Genomic DNA, 18,671 nt, shown 5'->3' with positions numbered 1-18,671 from the left:
GGCGTCATGGTATGGGGAGGCATTGAGTACGACTCCAGGACACGGCTGGTACTGATTCAGGGAACTGTGACGGCATTATTATACGTCACGCACATCCTACGTCTTCATTTATTATCTCTCATTCTCCAGAGCTGCGAAGCCATATTTCATGAGGACAATGGTCGTCCACACATGGTATGTTCTTTATAAATTGCCTGCGTGATACTGAGATACTTCCGTGGCCGTAAAGGTCTTGAGATATGTGCCCAATGGAACATATGTGGGACCAACGCGGTCGTAAACTCCTTCCCAGTGCTAGTATGTAGGATATAAGGACCAGTTACAACATTTGTGGTCTAACGTGCGTCAGGAAAGGATGCAACGGCTTCCCAAATGAATCAGTACACGCATCTAAGCCAGAAGGGAGTGCAACGTCATGGTCATAAAAAATGGTTCAAATGGCTCTAAGCACTATGGGACTTAAAATCTGAGGTCATCATTCCACTATACTTTGATCTACTTAAACCTAACATAAGGACATCACACACATCCACGCCCGTGGCAGGATTCGAAACTGCGACCGTAGCAGCATCGCGGTTCCGGACTGAAGCGCCTAGAACTGCTCAGCTACAGCGGCCGGCCATAGTGATAAGTCAGCTCGTATGCCCAAGTTCTTCCTAAATCTTATTCGATTTTGTAATCATTAAAATAACACGATATACCCTCTCAAATCGGAAGTTTCATTTCGTTTCCTGCTCCTCTTCTGACTGCTTCGATTTTTTTGCTAGGCTATTTCATGCTCCTTAAGATAGACAACCTAACTTACATCAGAGGTGAGTTGGGTTGCCTCTCTTAAGGCGCATGGAAAATTTTCCGGGTCAGTTTTATTCTGCGCGCCGTGTATAGCCTTATCGTTAGCTGATAAGGGTACTGGGTGCCCCCGGTTCCAGTGTGTGGAAAAGAAGTTACAACTGTAGTCAGACTGGAAGCGTCACGTACTTTCTAGCCTGCTCCACGGACACTGTGGCAGGTGTCGTACCGTATTCGCCATGAATATTAATTATGCGAGTTCTTAGCGGCCTTGCAAAGAACACTGTGGAGTTCTGTGCGTCATTTAGCATTTAGATAGGCGTGTCAGTAGCATTTGGTCACAGAGCTGTGTACAAACGCAAACTGGAACATGCTGTTTCTTGACGACAGAGGCGCAACTGACTTTTCAGTCTGTGTATGATGGAGAAGTTGGTGTCTAAAAGTATTTTTTTCTGATGACGTATGGTTGTTCTCTTCGTTGCAGTTACATATTGCTGTGACTGTGTGATGTACTGAATCCAGTGGTAAAATTACTCGTATCGTTAGAATGAATTAGTTTTCGTAAATCCTCTATGGAGTGAGGTATTAATTTTAGGTCTGTATTTGTATATCCCATAAAGATAACGTGCTCATACTGTGTCAGTAACGAGGACAAGGCTGATTGCAAGGATGACAAAGCACAGATTTTGGATGGTTTATGGGCTAGTTTGACTAAAAATTTCTGATTAGATACATTTATTTCACTGGCGTCCTCAATACCCCTGCTCTCATATTAAATAGCTGTTATCAGTCAATACCTGCAATAGCAGGTTGGATACGCTCAGCATCTTGGTTGCACCGTTGTATAACATTAAATCTTTCTCGACGACTTTCCCCATTCCAGCCAAACACTTGTGGAACAAACTACCCCGTAATCTACATTTCATTTAAAACTTTGCAATCAGGAGGAGTTCAAAGCCTTATTTTTTATCCTCAGCATAGCTTCCGTCTCGGTTTATCCTATCAATTTTCCTTTTATCCAAGAGGGATCCAATATTTCTCTCACATCTATGCTTTTCTCATCTCTATCTACTTATATTTTATTCCTTTCATCTCATTTGCTAAATCTACCCCGTTATTTATTTCTCTTCTTCTGACCAGTCAACTCCAAATTGATTCCTTTGGTGTCACTGCTCACATATGATAAGAACCCAATGAGGACATGGTGAAATTTTCATATTTTGAAGTCTAATATTTAGCGCCTTCAATTTTTATTAAAAACTTAGATTGTGACCAAAATTTTGCTTTAATCGCGTTGGGACTTGTACCAGCTAATTTTGACAAACATCTGCACATTATGACCAGTTTTTGGGTTCCTACCTTTAATATTAAGCGCAACTTGTTTTTTTCTTAAAACGAGGTATTTAGAGAAAAATATTCATCTGATCAATCTGGGATTTGACAGTTCAAACATTTATATACTACTGCACATACTGACAAAGTTTGGAAAAGCAACCTTAACTTTTAATTCCATTCTTAATTTATGGTGCAATAAATGTGTGCTACACACAGAAGCGTTGTGGTGACGTGGCGCTACTAACGGTGAACAGGGTAAGTCCCGGTACACTCGCTTGCCTCTGTCTCTCTCAGACGATACAGCGCTTGTTTCACTACAGAGTCCACGGGAAAAAATGTCACTTTTGAATTTAAAATTCCATCTGTACAAATTCTGGTAGTTCAGCACATGAAAGACAAAGACCTGCAGCTGAAAAATTTATACATTAAGGGAAATGGTAGGTGTTGTAACTGACAAGTTGAAAGTTTTTACAACGCAACTTTTATTTATGTGAGTCTACACGGGAATGACTGCATAACAACGAAAAGTCACAATCACAAAGCGAGTAAGAATTTCCTACTTGAGGCAACAAAAGATAACTTCTAAGTTTCCCACAGGAGTCCGTAGTAACACACATACACTAAATTCCAAGCCCTATTCCGATGGCGAAAACGTAATCTACGGTGGAGACGTTCTTGAGTTCGGTATTCGGCGTGAACTGACGTCCGGTGCTGGTTCTAGCCTTTAAATAGTATTGGCCAGTCAATCAGATGTTGGTGTAGTAGTACTTCCTGCAGGCCATCTCGAACTCCCTCTGCAGGAAGTAGTACGCAAAATGTTTGTTTCCAAAACAGCCGATGTTTACCATTGCTTGCGCCTTGGGAATAGACAACTTCGATCCTGCGTGGTGTTAGATGTGTTGCCGGCCCGCAGGGGCTACCTTGGCGAAGGCGTAACAGTAGTCAATCGCAGTTTGTTTGATATGTTAGCACTTAGTGCACCTTTCAACGCAAATAAAATGAAAATTATCAGTTTATTCGAACGTTGCCATTTTAAACATCTTTGCATGCTGAACACATAACCGAAACACACCCTCTCATCCTCTGGTTTCCGTAGGGTGGATCATTGAGTTGAGCGCGGGAAAGCAAGTAGGTAACAGTCGAGAGAGCGGGTGTTGTATCGTAACAGAATGTGCAGTTTTGATGGCGAATTTTCAACACAGAGATTTCTATTGGAGATGTTCCATGACGTGTAACCTGATGACGAAGGATAATTCTTAAGATGTCGTTTGAAGAGTCAGTACTTCAGCGAAAGACAATTTATAATAATATTGTTGACTGTAGCAGGGTCATATCCGAGGCCGATTTCCTCAAAAAACACTCTGTCCAGTCCCGAAAGCTTGAATAACCACATTTGCAGAGTGAACCACTGTGAGACTTGCTGGAAGAGATTAAGTAAGGTTCTGCAAGGTAGCGGCAGGAATGTGGAGCCATGCTGGCTCCAGTGCTGTGGACAGCTGTGGTAGTGTCCTCGCTTGAAGACCTATGTCGCATTCGGCCCGAGCGAGGCGGTCCGACAGATTCTCGAATGGGTTTAAATTCGGGGTATCTGATGGTCAGGGGAATATGGTAAACTCATCCTGGTGCTCTTCAAACCACGCACATACACTGCGAGCTTAGTGACGCGTTGCATTGTCTTGCTGATTGATGCTGTCGTACTGAGGAAAAAAACTGTGCGTGGGGGTGGACATGATTCGCAAGGATGGATGCAGACTTGCATTGATCCAGGGTGCCTTCAGGAATAACGAGATCACCCAGGGAATGCCACGAAAACATTCCCCAGTGTGCAGAATTATTATTTAATTTAGGGGCGACTAGACACTTCAACAATAACTACAAACAAGAGAATTAGCGTTGCCACAACTTAACAAATAACCTCTAGTTCCCTAATGTTACATCAAAGCCATGTTTGATTGGCTAATGGAGATGGGTGCCTTTAATATTTGCTTACATAGCATTACTAATTTACATAATTTATTAGTAATAGTTCACCAAAAACTACAAGTTTTAAAACACTTCACAAAAGACTGATTAAATAACTATTCCTTTGGGTAATAAATTCTCAAGCAATAACAGTAGCAAACAACATGACTTCCAAATTAAAACTTACAGAATCGTAATGGTAGAAAGGTACCTTTCAAACCTCAAAATTAACTTTCATTTAACAGGCAGATATAAAAACGTATAAATAACTCACTGTTAGCAGTTGCATTAAATTCCAGGATGTATAACCATCTAAACTACAGCGCAGAACTGAATTTCAAATCTATCCAACGATTAATCCTGATAACAAAATTGTGTTCACAAATAAGAAATATAATAACTTTATGACAACGCCCATCTGGCATTGGCCACACTTTTACACACTCTTCAATTCCTTTGAAAAGTGGAAGTTACTGCTCAATCTCCACACAGTTAATCAAACTAACACTGCAGAAGTCACTGAAGGTTAATACACGTGCCGTATTGCACTATTTTCTTCTCCAATATCATGACATCCTTATTGTGGGCGAACATGCTACAGCACAGTGTCTTCAGGTTGGGGCCACGCTGTCTTGTTTATCTGCCGTGGCAAAACACCCATAAACGACATCGACCACGGCTCTCCGTAATTGCGTCCATACAATTGCAGAGCCCACGGCTTATCATTCCACAGCAGCGTTGAATGACCAAGCGTCTCGGTTTCACCATTAGTCCACAACCACAGAGTGCCAAAATTATTAAATGCACAATTCGAACCATCCGGGCCTCGACACTCTGCCGTTCTGTCCTTCTCGCTCGGTACTGTCCAATCATCCACTCCTGACCGCCAGAGGTCCACTCGCTGCCAACTGGGCGCCCCAGTATCTCTGTCGAGGCCAATATTGACCTTGACAATCGCGGCCGGAACACAATCGTGCCGAAAATCGGCACACCAGACTTCAACGCTCCCTCCTCCCTCCTGGACGCTCTGCTATCAGCTGTTTCACGCTGTTCGCGCCAACAGCCATCTGTCTCATGGAACATAAAACGTAATTTATCTGAAAAGGCCCCCTGTCCAGTTACAGTACTCAGTGGACGTTCAGTTGCAGTACTGGTGTACAAATTCTAGCCTTCGTCGCCGATGAACAGCAGTCAGGTTTGTTACGTCTGCCACGTCTGCCACAGACGGCCCCTGCCAGGCCGACTACACTCACGACACCCCTGTGTACCATATAACATACACAGGCACTTGCAGGCGCAACCAAAAGGAATACAATTCTTCAAAACAAACAGAACTTGGTAGAGACTAATGTGAACCTTTTTCTGCAGAGGTCGCCTCACAGATACAGGGAAAGTTGGAGTACTCCGCCGGCTTTATAAGGCCAGCGCAGCAGCAGTAAAGCCAGTTCCTCGCCGAGCTAGGCCCAACCAACGGACCTGACCGACACTCTTGATGAATGGTCGTCTAAAAGTTATTTGTTTTTGTGTGTATACAGTGATCGTTCGAGAAGTGTAGTTTAGTTTCAATAAACGACATTATACTGAGTGTTCTACAGTACTGAGTATTCACCAGTGAAAAAGGTTCACATTAGTCTCTAGCAAGTTCTGTTTGCTTTGAAGAATTGTTTTCCTCTTGGTTGCGCCTCCAAGTGCTTGTTTATGTTATATGGTACACAAGGGTGTTGTGAGTGTAGTCTGCCTGGCAGTGGCCGTCTATGGCAGACATAACAAGGTTGCTCAACATTTGCACGTCTATTCACCCGTACACATCTCTGCAGCCGTCGTTCAGCCGTGTCATCTCTTACACTACTGGCGCGTAATTTGAATAGACATCAACTTGCAGTGGTTGAAACACGCCAACTCCTTGTTGGTGTTGAGATTCTTTTTCCGTCAGTTTATATGCGACCGAGTCTTGATCACTGTCCTGAACGGTAGAGACTCTCATCCACGGCCATATAGATGCTTCTCACTTAAATATCAGACTTCCGTAGCCTGCGCATGGTGTTTGGCTTCCAGATAGTCAGTTCTAATCCTAGTGGAAAAAATTTCCACCACTAGTATTTGGCCATCAATGTGAGAACATTGGTGGCTGTAAGATATTGAACACTAGGCTCCACACCGGTGTCCGGATTACGTACATCTCCACAATGTCTCATGAAGTGAGGGCATGTTTCACTGTTGTTGATGACCCTACAGTCAGATGGTGACATTAAATTCGATGGCCCGCTTGATGGTACTCGGAAGGAGTGCAGCACCGGATTTCACCCATTCCCTTCCCTCATCATCACGCCACACAAACATTGTCCCACACTAGGTTCTGCTGTTCACCTAGACTCAACAGATCTGCTTACGACACATCTGTTTTGCATCACGTGGAAGGGGTTATTATGCTTAAAGGACGAAAAGTCTTTCCGCTGAGACGACCAAGTTGCCCCTCGACGTCTCCCAGCCAGCAATACTAAATGACTAATTTTTTCTTCTAAAATCAGTCGGCAACAGTAGATGTAGGTCTACTATGGCCCCACTGTAACAACCACAAGGTTGTTTGACTGTGGTCTACACTATTGTCGTAGATTAACGCAACATTATAGTAGTGATCGGTGATTTTTTTTCTCTTATCGGATACTTTCACGGAGTTGGCACAGCACCTTAAGCATTAGATATGACAGTGTTAATGGTAGACGGTGTCGCCAACTGTTTCCCATACCACAGCTGTCGGGGTCTAGTGTTATCCGAGAAATTGTGCGAGCGTTTTCGAAATTTTTGCGAACCGTGTAACTCAAGTGGTTAACAACCCAGCATTCACCCAGTCGGATGCGGGAAACCACCTAAAAACCACATCCATGTTGACCAGCATTCCGTCTCACATCGTTAATCCGCTGGTCAGGTTCCATCCGGGGCCGGCGCCCCTGGCAGAATCCTGGAAGCGGCGTGCTAACACGTGCATTTGTCTGTGCGGGTCAGGAGTGATTGGTAACAACTATAAAGGCCGTGAGGGCTGAAACGCTTTTCATTTGTCTGCAATTACTCACGTCTTAATCTCAATTCCCCTTCCTCCTTATACGGTTTTAGATACTGAGATTCTGTCATAAAAGAAGAAGTAGAAATCAGAATATGGGAGAACAACCGGGACAGCGGCTATAATCTTGGTGTTGCGTGGAAGCGAGCTACGCCACTGAGAAGACATAGAGGAATGCGCTGAGTTGTTAACGTTCCTATCATAGCGCTAGCGCCGCCGGGGGTTGCCATTTACACAGTCTCTGGCAGCATGACGTAAGAATGACGTACTCCAGCCAGACACAAGGCATCTACGGTCTATAAATGGTCATCACAGCAGCAACGACGACAGTCAGTTGCTCCTGACGAAGAGATTGGAGGATTTCGTTGATACGTCGTGACCATACGCTAATCGGCAAATAAAACCGCAAATGTTTTATACCAGGATCTCGTCGCGAGGTGCTTCAGTCTCATCTCTCAAGAACGGCATGTTTTGGAGCGTAATGCGGAGATTCTTACTGTAGAAATCAAGTACTTTTGATCTGAAGCGTCGACATATTTGTCGCCATGAAATTACTCCACTTCGTAATTGAGTGAATATCCTTTGAGCTGGCACTTGATGGAGCTGCTCAGGTTACGGCTCGTCGCGGTGATTAGTTCCTCTAGTGAGCCGCGAAATGGCTTCATTCGGCACGAGTCAGACGTGGCGAGCATGGGGCTTCACATTACCCCATTTCCAGCCAAAGGCGAGTTAGCCGCAGTGGCCTTACCAAGGATTCTTAGACCTTCAGTGCTTAGGCTCAGCACATATTTTGTCAACGACAGTAGTACTAACGGCAGGGAAACAGATTCATTATTTGTGCCCTATCGATTTCAATTTATTATTATTCGCATTTGGGCCTTACTACATCATGAACAAAAAAGAGCATTTTCAGAATTTCGTTTTAGTTTTCTTTATGCCCATATTACTTTCACTCTCTCAGAACTGAAAAATGGTTCAAATGACTCTAAGCACTATGGGACTTAACATCTGAGGTCATCAGGCCCCTAGACTTAGAACTACGTAAACCTGACTAACCTAAGGATATCACACACATCCATCTAGGCAGGGTTCGAACCAGCGACCGTAGCAGCAGTGCGGTTCCGGCCTGAAGCGTCTAGAACCTCTCGGCCACAGCGACCGGCTCTCAGAACTGATTCTTTACCACTATTCAGGGGAGAGTTCTTCCGGTATTCTTATGTTTTTCTAGTGGGCTTAATGTTCAGTAGTGAATTTCCTGCCTAGAACATTTTCTATGTGGTATATCAAATGCTGTTCTTCCTTCAGGTCTTGCTTCACTTCTCTGATCGGTTTTTATTGTTTCAGTTGTAGAGCTATACTCAGAGTTTCGTAGAATTTCACAACTTGTCAAGTTAATCTGATTGGTTTCCACTCTTTCTATATGCTCATAGAATTTTCGCCTGCGTTTTTCATCACTGAATAAATGTTGGTATACTTTTCAGTTTCCTTATTTGCTCTTAGTCTGTATGTTTCCTCTTCGGTATAACTGGGGCCTAAAATTTTCCTATTTACTTTTTATTCTGTTTTGGGTTTCTTCAGTGTATTTCTTCTTGTTTAAATAGTGTCTCAGCCCCGTAAATTAACTACGGTATAATCAGTGTGTTATTGAAGCTCAAGCGTTTTGTATTTTGAATTGTAAATTTCTGGTAAGATCTTAGGGGACCAAACTGCTGAGGTCATCGGTCTCTAAGCTTACACACTTATTAATCTAACATAACTAACTTACACTATGGACAAAACACACACCCATGCCCGAAGGAGAACTAGAATCTCCGGCGGAAGAAGCCACACGGACCGTGACAAGGCGCCATAGACCGCGTGGCTACACCGCGCGGCTTCTATTTTGAAATTCATTATTTGTTGGAGATGTCTTTGGATGTCTAAAGGTTATTCCCATTTTGTGACAACTAATCTCTTAACCACTCTTTGCAGGCCACTCGGATGGTTATTCCTAAATATTTGGACTGGGAAACTCGATTTTCTAGTCTTTAGTATCTAGAATTTTGGGTAACAAATTGTTTCAAGGTCTTCATCATCTTTGCATGTTTGTAGTTTTTCCTGTGCTTTTCGCTAAATTAGTTTTATATTTAAAAGCGTAGAGCACAGAAACTACATTTTGTTCGGTTAATATTTATACAGGGTGGTCACAAACAGACTGGAAAGCTTGTCGGGGTGATACAGAGTAGGTTGCGCAGATAAACAAGTATTCACAGAAAAAAATCATTATGGTCCGCTGTTTCAGAGTTGATTAGCACTGAAATTAGCCAATCAGGCCGCTGAACGCACAAATTCAAGCGGACCGCCATATACAATTAGTGTCAGTTGTTCACATAGCGTAAGTGATAACGCACTATACTACTCATTATCTGGCTCTGGTTCGAGCCTCACTACCGCCACGTATGCAATTTTTGTTTTGCTCTCTTTTTCGATTTTAGGAAAACAAACGGAGAACACGTTTGGTGACACCTTCTCTGGCGGGCTGCTTAAATTTACGCACTGAACCGTCTTGTCGGCAAACTTCAATACTAATTTACTCGGAAACAGCAAAACGTATTGGGTTATTTCTTAACAACTATTTCTCATCATAACCTACGCTGTAGCACCCTTAGAAGCTTTTCCGACTGTTTCTGATAATCCTGTGTATTACTAACCAGCCGGCAGCTGTGCCCGAGGTTTTCTAGGCGCTTCAGTCCGGAACTGCGCTGCTGCTACGGTCGCAGGTGCGAATTCTGCCTCGGGCATGGATGTGTGTGATGTCCTTAGGTTAGTTAGGATTAAGTAGTTCTACGTCTAGGGGACTGATGACCTCAGATGTTAAGTCCCATAGTGCTTAGAGCCATTTGAACCATTACTAACCAGATTTCGGCTTATTATGTCATCATCTGCGTCTTCAAACCTAAACATTCAAAACTAAAGATTTTCAATACTGCACATGTTGTTTAGTTATGACATTAGGCATGAAATATCAATTCTAGTACACATCACTTTTGGGTAAAAGATGTGAATGATTTTTTTCTTACGATCGAGAGGAGTATGACTTGTTACCAGACCCAAAATTGCAGATAGCAGCGCCTTGGGCAAGTGAGTTTTCCGCCACTCCATTTCCTTTCTAGTCGTTTGTTTTCAACTTAGGATGTTTTAAGTTTTCAACATTTTTTGTTGCCCTACAAAATAAAGGTTACATATCACATAAAAGGTAATCAGTAATGGAAGCATTTAAAAGAAACTCATCAAGGACAACACACACAAATGTCATCTTTCTGTTTGCTGCTATGTTTCTATTGTAGAAAGGAAAACGTGATGTAGCGTTTCGGATCGGAAGCGGGTACGTGTTAAGGAAACACAATAGCCGTTTTCATCTTAGAACAACAACAACGAAACCAATGAGAACATACTTTTCTTACAAAAATGAAATAAGTGATCTATGAACTGCATCTTTCTGTTTTCATTCGATAGTATGTTTTCAATTTTGTGCACCACGCAGCTCCTTCACACTGTTCATCGCGTCGAACAGACTACTTTTTTTAAAAAGAATGACAGCCAACACTCGCACCCACGACAATTGACAATTAATGCAATGACAACTCGTGCACGAATCAATGCGAAAGTGTTGTGACCAGCGTTATTGACAATCGACCTCCAAGTGAACTCATTAATGAGCCAAACGCCACACTAGCTACAATACTGCTGGCTGTCCAAGTCTACCGAAAATATAAGCGCCGATCCAGGTGTCTCGGCGCTACAGGTTCCAGCCACCCACCCATCACTTAACTTGTTTAACTTGCCGACTCGGGACGACTTGGAAACCCTGGTCAAATGGATGAAATCGGATTATTTTCCCAGACACACAAAGTCTGTCGACGAGACGTTGGCCGATGGCCACAATGTCGCTCGGTGAGTGGGGGCATGGGAAGGGGAAATGTTTTCTGGTTCTTCTTTCAGTGCTGACAACTCCACCGTGTGCGCGCCTCGTACCGATCAGCAGCTATGATACAAATTACACACCAAACTAACGATTTGTGGAAGCGCATTATAAAGACAATCTTGTTGAAATGTCTACTTGTAACATCGAATATGAGCTTAAGTATAGTCATATGTTAGGCTAGGCTCACATTGAGACGCGTATAGAGCGACAAAGCGCAGCGTGCAGTTTTGTAACTTCACAGGTTCAAATGGTACCCCACAAATTGCGACGCGACGCGACTGGGACGCGACACGCCCCTGCGCCACGTCGCGCGGCGTTGTGGTTGTGGCACAGTTTCTCGCGCCGTACACCACACGAGTACTGCGGGAGGGGTGAGGCGGGGAGCGGGAAAGCAGTCCTGCTGTATGTTCACTTCGGCATGGCGCATATGGGCAGCGGAAGTATTGCCCATCCGAAAACTACGGCCTTACTGTGTACTGAATTTTATTGGTTCAAATGGTTCAAATGGCTCTGAGCACTATGCGAATTAATTTATGAGGTCATCAGTCGCCTAGAACTTAGAACTAATTAAACCTAACTAACCTAAGGACATCACTCACATCCATGCCCAAGGCAGGATTCGAACCTGCGACCGTAGCGGTCGCTCGGCTCCAGACTGTAGCGCCTAGAACCACACGGCCACTCCGGCCGGCTGAATTTTATTATCACTGAGTAGTGTTTCGTTTTTCGCCGCCTAAGCGCTCCACCTCTTTTCATTAGTACATAATAGTTTTGAGTTGCATATATCTGTACAGTTTTTTTTTGTTTTGTTCATTCTATTGTTAAGAACAATACACAGTTCAGTAACTGGTGAGCCATTAGCCAATGGGATTATCTCCACAATGTGTTCAGATCGTAAGAAGGGACAGACGATTCCTCGTCAAGGTAGTGAATAAGGAAGTAAGGAATATTATAAAATCACTTGATTTAGAAGCAAGGCAGGAAAGTAAAACAAGGTTATCTACTTGTTGCCTGTTATGCTGACGTATCTCTGCGATCTGTTGCAAATAGTCGAAAAGGCGTAGAGCCGGCCGGAGTGGCCGAGCGGTTCTAGGCGCTACAGTCTGGAACCACGCGACCGCTACGGTCGCAGGTTCGAATCTTGCCTCGGGCATGGATGTGTGTGATGTCCTTAGGTTAGTTAGGTTTAAGTAGTTCTAAGTTCTAGGGGACTCATGACCACAGCAGTTAAGTTCCATAGTGCTCAGAGCCATTGAAAAGGCGTAATTTCCACAGATATGACCCGTTTGTGCATCTGGTGAAAAGCGTCCAAGGAATGAAGTACAGAAGTTCCACTATCGTTACTTGGATATGGATGTAATAAGAGACATTATACGAGGGGCGTTCAGAAAGTAAGCTCCGATCGGTCGCGAAATGGAAACGACTATGAAAATCCGATAAAGCTTTGCACAGATGTGTTGGGTAGTGTCTCTAGTATAACCCCAGTTAGCATCACGTCGCTCTTCTCATTTCTGAGCTCGCAGTGAGTGTGTAAAGATGTCTAGAAAATAGTGTCTGCCGCCAAGTACGAGGGCCTGGTGAGAAATTTCGACTGAAGCTATGCAGCTAACATTACATAACTGTCATGCTGTTTCTTCTTCAAGACAATTCTCAGCCGCATTCTGCAGGGGCAATGAAGATGCTCCTGCATCGTTTTCAAATGGAAATGTGAGATTACCCACAATACAGTCCGCAATTGTCTCCCCCTGAGTTTCATCTCTGGTCACATGAACCGCTGTCTTTGAAGACAACATTTTGACACAGACAACGAGGTGTAGGCCAGCGTGGAGAATTGGCGGAAAGCACTGGCGGCTGCCTTCTATGATGAGGCTATTGAAAAGTTGGTACAACGCTATGACAAAAGTCTAAGTCAGAACGGCGACTACGTAGAGAAGTAGCTGAAAGGTGTAGCTAATTGTTACAAGTAAAACATTTCTGATGTTCACTGTGGTTTCAATTTGGCAATCAATCGGAGCTTACTTTCTGAACAGGCCTCGTACTATGTACAGACGTGGACAAAACGAGCGAGACCCCTCGCCTTTTCGTTATGCTGATCCGCACAGCTTTAAAGTCTGCTACACAGCATAACAGGCAAGGAGACGAAGTGCTACCAACATACTATGAACAGGTGTGAATTTGAAAAACCATCCGAACTATGTCAGACTGTTTTCAATCATGTGTAAGACTGTATTAAAGCTGATTAGTGTGTTAAAATGGTTCAAATGGCTCTGAGCACTATGGGACTTAACATCTGAGGTCATCAGTCTCCTAGAACTTAGAACTACTTAAACCTAACTAACCTAAGGACATCACACACATCCATGCCCGAGGCAGGATTCTAACCTGCGACCGTAGCGTTAGTGTGTTAAACACAACACGTAAATATAAGATATAAATGAAAGAACAAACGCTAATTTGTATGAACTGTACTAATAAAAATGAATTTCAGCTTATCGAGATAACAGAACTGTTTTAGTAATACAAAGTACCCCAGACCATTACGAATTAGCAAAATAATATGCGTTTTGTCGACGACTGTACATGTGGACATCACATTTCCATTGCAAGCTAGAAACAGTCGAAAAGCAGTCACAAATAACAATGTTCTAATTGGTTCGCCGTGTTGAGAAAAAGCATTTCAATTGTTGCATACACATTATCAACATTAATAAACTAATTATACTTCAGGCTAAACAAATGAAAAAAATAGTCTTTATTATTACGAAAGTAGCAGTAGGTGAGGTTAGGTTAGTGTTGTTTAACGTCCCGTTGACAACGAGGTCATTAGAGACGGAGCGCAAGCTCGGGTTAGGGATGGATGGGGAAGGAAATCGGCCGTGCCCTTTCAAAGGAACCATCCCGGCATTTGCCTGAAATGATTTAGGGAAATCACGGAAAACCTAAATCAGGATGGCTGGAGACGGGATTGAACCGTCGTCCTCCCTAATGCGAGTCCAGTGTGCTAACCACTGCGCCACCACGAAAGTAGCAGTATCCTCAAAGATTGTAGTGATTAGATATATTTAATTTGTTGAAATGTATTGCTGACAAAGACAGATCTACTTAAATGACAGTCTTTCCCGAATTCCCACTCACAAGGCACACATTGCTAGCTTCAGCATTCATTTGGCGCTCAATATTCTCAGCTGTTCACAATGCACTGGCCATCGTGTTGTGTGACAGATCAATTATTTATTTCTCTCAGTAACAACTATTTTATTCGCAAATAACATATTGTCAGTTTGGCAAGCCGTAGGTGAGGAACCAGCATCTGGCATGTGCCTATCATTCCACTTGAAGGGAATGGTCGTCATTATTTTAATACTGCTGAGATCAGGAGAAGGAATAAAATACTTTGGTAAGTTTCCATTCCAGTCGTTCAGTGTTAAAAATACGATGGCTTACGGGGATTCAACCAAAATTCCAACAGAATTAGCAATTTCATTTTTGGTGAATTGTTAACCTTTTCTCATGCGAAGAAACATCACCATTAATGGGTAACGGCCACATTTCTCTTGTTGACAGATGTAATTGTATTTCCTTTGCCAAAACACAGCGTAATTTGCACAAACTCATCTCACAGCAGCTATTGCGACAGAATTCCGAAATCCAGTGCCTCATCAAACAAGTAATTGGCAATCAAAGAGCTCAATAGCTTACAAAAAACCTCATACTGTCGGTTTGTAGTAACATAAGAGAAGAAATTTCATGTTTATTTTCGCACTAGGAAATTCTTGTTTCATTAGCTGTCGATAACACTTAAAAAATTACAGTGACTGGAGTGAAAAAAAAAGGAAAGTATAACTACTGGTATATCGCCATAGATAAGAAAGTTCCGTGTGTTTACGAACTGGTAAAATACTCTCCTCCTTGTGTAATATCATACGCCAAACTCTCGTTTCGATGTCTCGAGCGGTTTAGGAGATATGAGAGATGTTGTGAATATTTCATTCTCGCGGGCGTCAGATCGGGAGTGAGCGCGCTACATAGGATCCATTTTCTCGAGATGGGAGGCAGATAGAAACTTCCTCCCAAGTCTAAAGGAAAATTCAACGTTAGCTAAATTTCATACGCAACAACATATGGTGTAATACGCACCAAGTGCAAAGTCATAGAGACCCCTATTTTTCATTGCAAACTTTTCGAATTTTGCCTAGCGTCTTACTAAAATGTGTATACCACTGTAAGTATAACCATTAGCGAGATTATGGGCACTTCGCCACGAAGCTGACATATAACGCTACAAGCAAGGTAAAAATGAAATATTTTTACTGAATAGTTTCTGTAAAATCGTTTGAGAAAGATTACAGTCTGCGCGCACTTCGTTCCTGTCAGCGCAGAGCGTCGCCAACCGGCGCGTGTTACCGTTTGTGTACGCGTCTCAATATGCGTTGTACACGCGCGGAACGTGCGTGTCGCGCTGTAGGTGTCGTGTCACGTCACACGTACTACACGCGTCTCAATTTGCGCTTAGCCTAGTACCACTCTATGAGCGGAAGACAAATAAAAATTTAACCCCTTTGTTAAACATTTAAAATGGTATCTCGTGTTCCCATTTAAGTTTCTGTCTCACAATTGATATGCCGCAGGAAACTGTGTGGCGGGGTCTCAATTGACGTGCCTGCACGAAACTGCCTGGCGAGCGGGGCGGCGGCGCAGTGCCTGTGATCGTCGATTGTCTGCGGCTTCTTCTTTCTCTACATAAAGAAGTATGGAAACTCCACTACTGGCCATTAAAATTGCTACACCACGAAGATGTGCTACAGACGCGAAATTTAACCGACGAAGAAGATGCTGTGATATGCAAATGATTAGCTTTTCAGAGCATTCAAACAAGGTTGGCGCCGGTGGCGACACCTACAGCGTGCTGACATGGGGAAAGTTTCCAACCGAATTCTCATACACAAACAGCAGTTGACCGGCGTTGCCTGGTGAAACGTCGTTATTATGCCTCGTGTAAGCAGGAGAAATGCTTACCATCACGTTTCCGACCTTGATAAAGGTCCGATTGTAGCCTATCGCGATTGCGATTTATCGTATCGCGACATTGCTGCTCGCGTTGGTCGAGATCCAACGACTGTTAGCAAAATATGGAATCGGTGGGTTCAAGGAGGGTAATACGGAACGCCGTGCTGGATCCCAACGGCGTCGTGTCACTAGCAGTCGAGATGACAGGCATCTTATCCGCATGGCTGTAACGGATCATGCAGCCACGTCTCGATCCCTGAGTCAACAGATGGGGACGTTTGCAAGACAACAACCACCTGCACGAGCACTTCAACGACGTTTGCAGTACCATGGAGTATCAGCTCGGAGACCATGGCTGCGGTTACCCTTGACGCTGCATCATAGACAGGAGAACCTGCGATGGTGCAATCAACGTCGAACCTGGGTGCACAAATGGCAAAACGTCATTTTTTCGGACGATCCAGGTTCTGTTTACAGCATCATGATGGTCGCATCCGTGTTTGGCGACATCGCGGTGAACGCACATTGGAAGCGTGTATTCGTCATCGCCATACTGGCGTATCACCCGGCGTGATGGTATGGGGTGCCATTGGTTACACGTCTCGGCCACCCCTTGTTCGCAGTGACGGCACTTTGAACAGTGGACGTTACATTTCAGATGTGTTACGACCCGTGGCTTTACCCTTCATTCGATCCCTGCGAAAGCCTACATTTCAGCTGGATAATGCACGACCGCATGTTGCAGGTCCTGTACGGGCCTTTCTGGATACGGATAATGTTTGACTGCTGCCATGGCCAGCACATTCCCCCGATCTCTCACGAATTGAAAATGTCTGGTCAATGGTGGTCGAGCAACTGGCTCGTCACACTACGCCAGTCACTACTCTTGATGAACTGTGGTCTCGTTTTGAAGCTGCATGGCCAGCTGTACTCGTACACGCCACCAAGTTCTGTTTGACTCAGTGCCCAGGCGTATCAAGGCCGTTATTGTGGGCAGAGGTGGTTGTTCTGGGTACTGATTTCTGAGGATCTATGCACCCAAATTGCGTGAAAATGTAATCACATGTCAGTTCTAGTATAATATATTTGTCCAGTGAACACCCGTTTATCATCTGCATTTCTTCTTGGTGTAGCAATTTTAATGGCCAGTAGTGCATATGTGTAGGACAGCGTCTAAGGGTGTTTGCCGCTGTTTTTTTTAAATATATAACGACCGAAACTAACCATGCGTCAGTCTCATTTAGTGAATTTAAGTAAGGTTTACTAAACTCTAATCGGCCTCCGTTGCCGATGCGGAGGCAAGCGCGTTCGAACCCTGGTGGTCGATGAAATTTTCGCTGCGAGTATTTGGCCGGAAAGGCCATCGAGAGTAAAGAGAATGCCCAGGCATTTAAGCATGTCCGTCGATGGCAGGGGTGCTGCAATGCCCTCCCGGAAGCCTCAACCAATGTTCATTGCGCCAGACCTATCCATGTTTATACAACTATCCTCCCCCATCCTGTATCGCGCGATTCATTCGTCTGTCGACTTCATCTCACTGCCCGATTAGGCCAGAAAGACCAGACCCTCTGAATATGTCCTACAATGAAATGCGTGGCCCCGCAGGTTTATCCATAGCAGGCAACGTTTCAATCCATAATCCATTGATGAGTGGTTCGAGAGCAACTGCGTATAAGGTAGAGAATGGACTACCCTGATGGAGCGATCACGAAATCGACAGGGGGCCGGCCACATGTCCATTAAACAGCACTTTGGATGATGTTCCAAGGAGAAGTTGCCGAACGATACTGATAAAGGCCAGGTAGAAAGCTATGTGGGCCATCACCACCGCTAGAAAATCGTCGTCCACCCCGTCAACAGCATGGTCAGAGTCCACCGTGATCAGGGCACATCGAAAGCGACAAGCCAGTGCGAGGGTTAACACTACCCGATAGTCACTAAGCGCCGTTGAATATTAGTAGCTCCTCGCATGGACGTTTGTTCTGTAGAAAGGACTTGGAGTAAAACATCCTTAAGGCGCGCTGCCAGAAGCCTTGTGAAGATGTTAAAGTTGCTGTTGGACAACTTCAGTGTGCTGTAATGCTCAATCCCTCGTCCTCCTCTTGGCTTGGGGATCGGAATAATCAGGCCTTCAACAAAGGACGGAGGCAGCGGTACAGCTGGTGTCATCAGTTCCTGATACATCGACGTCCGTCTAAGAATCATAAAATCTTGAAAGGCCCAGAAGAACTCCAAGGGGATACCGTCGGTACAAGACTTGTTGTTTGCACCCTTTGCTATGGGTTCCTCGGTGTCTGCTCGGGTAAATGGCACCATAAGAGATTCTACTATCGGGCTGTCGAGGGAACCTGATGTCGGCAATGACATTCCAGCAAAAGCAGCACAATCGTAATGCTTCTCATGGTAAAACAGTCGGTAGCGGTCAACGAATGTATTCACAGTGTCTACATGTGCAGTCAAATGGCGACCATCTGGCATGTCAAGAGCGTGGATCATCGTTCGTCGTTGCTGTTCGCTAAGAATATGGTGCATAGACAGAGGTTCACCGCTAACCTG

This window comes from Schistocerca americana, chromosome X (genome assembly GCF_021461395.2).
Source record: "Schistocerca americana isolate TAMUIC-IGC-003095 chromosome X, iqSchAmer2.1, whole genome shotgun sequence".
Classification (NCBI taxonomy): domain Eukaryota; kingdom Metazoa; phylum Arthropoda; class Insecta; order Orthoptera; family Acrididae; genus Schistocerca; species Schistocerca americana.
This window is presented reverse-complemented; position numbering follows the sequence as displayed.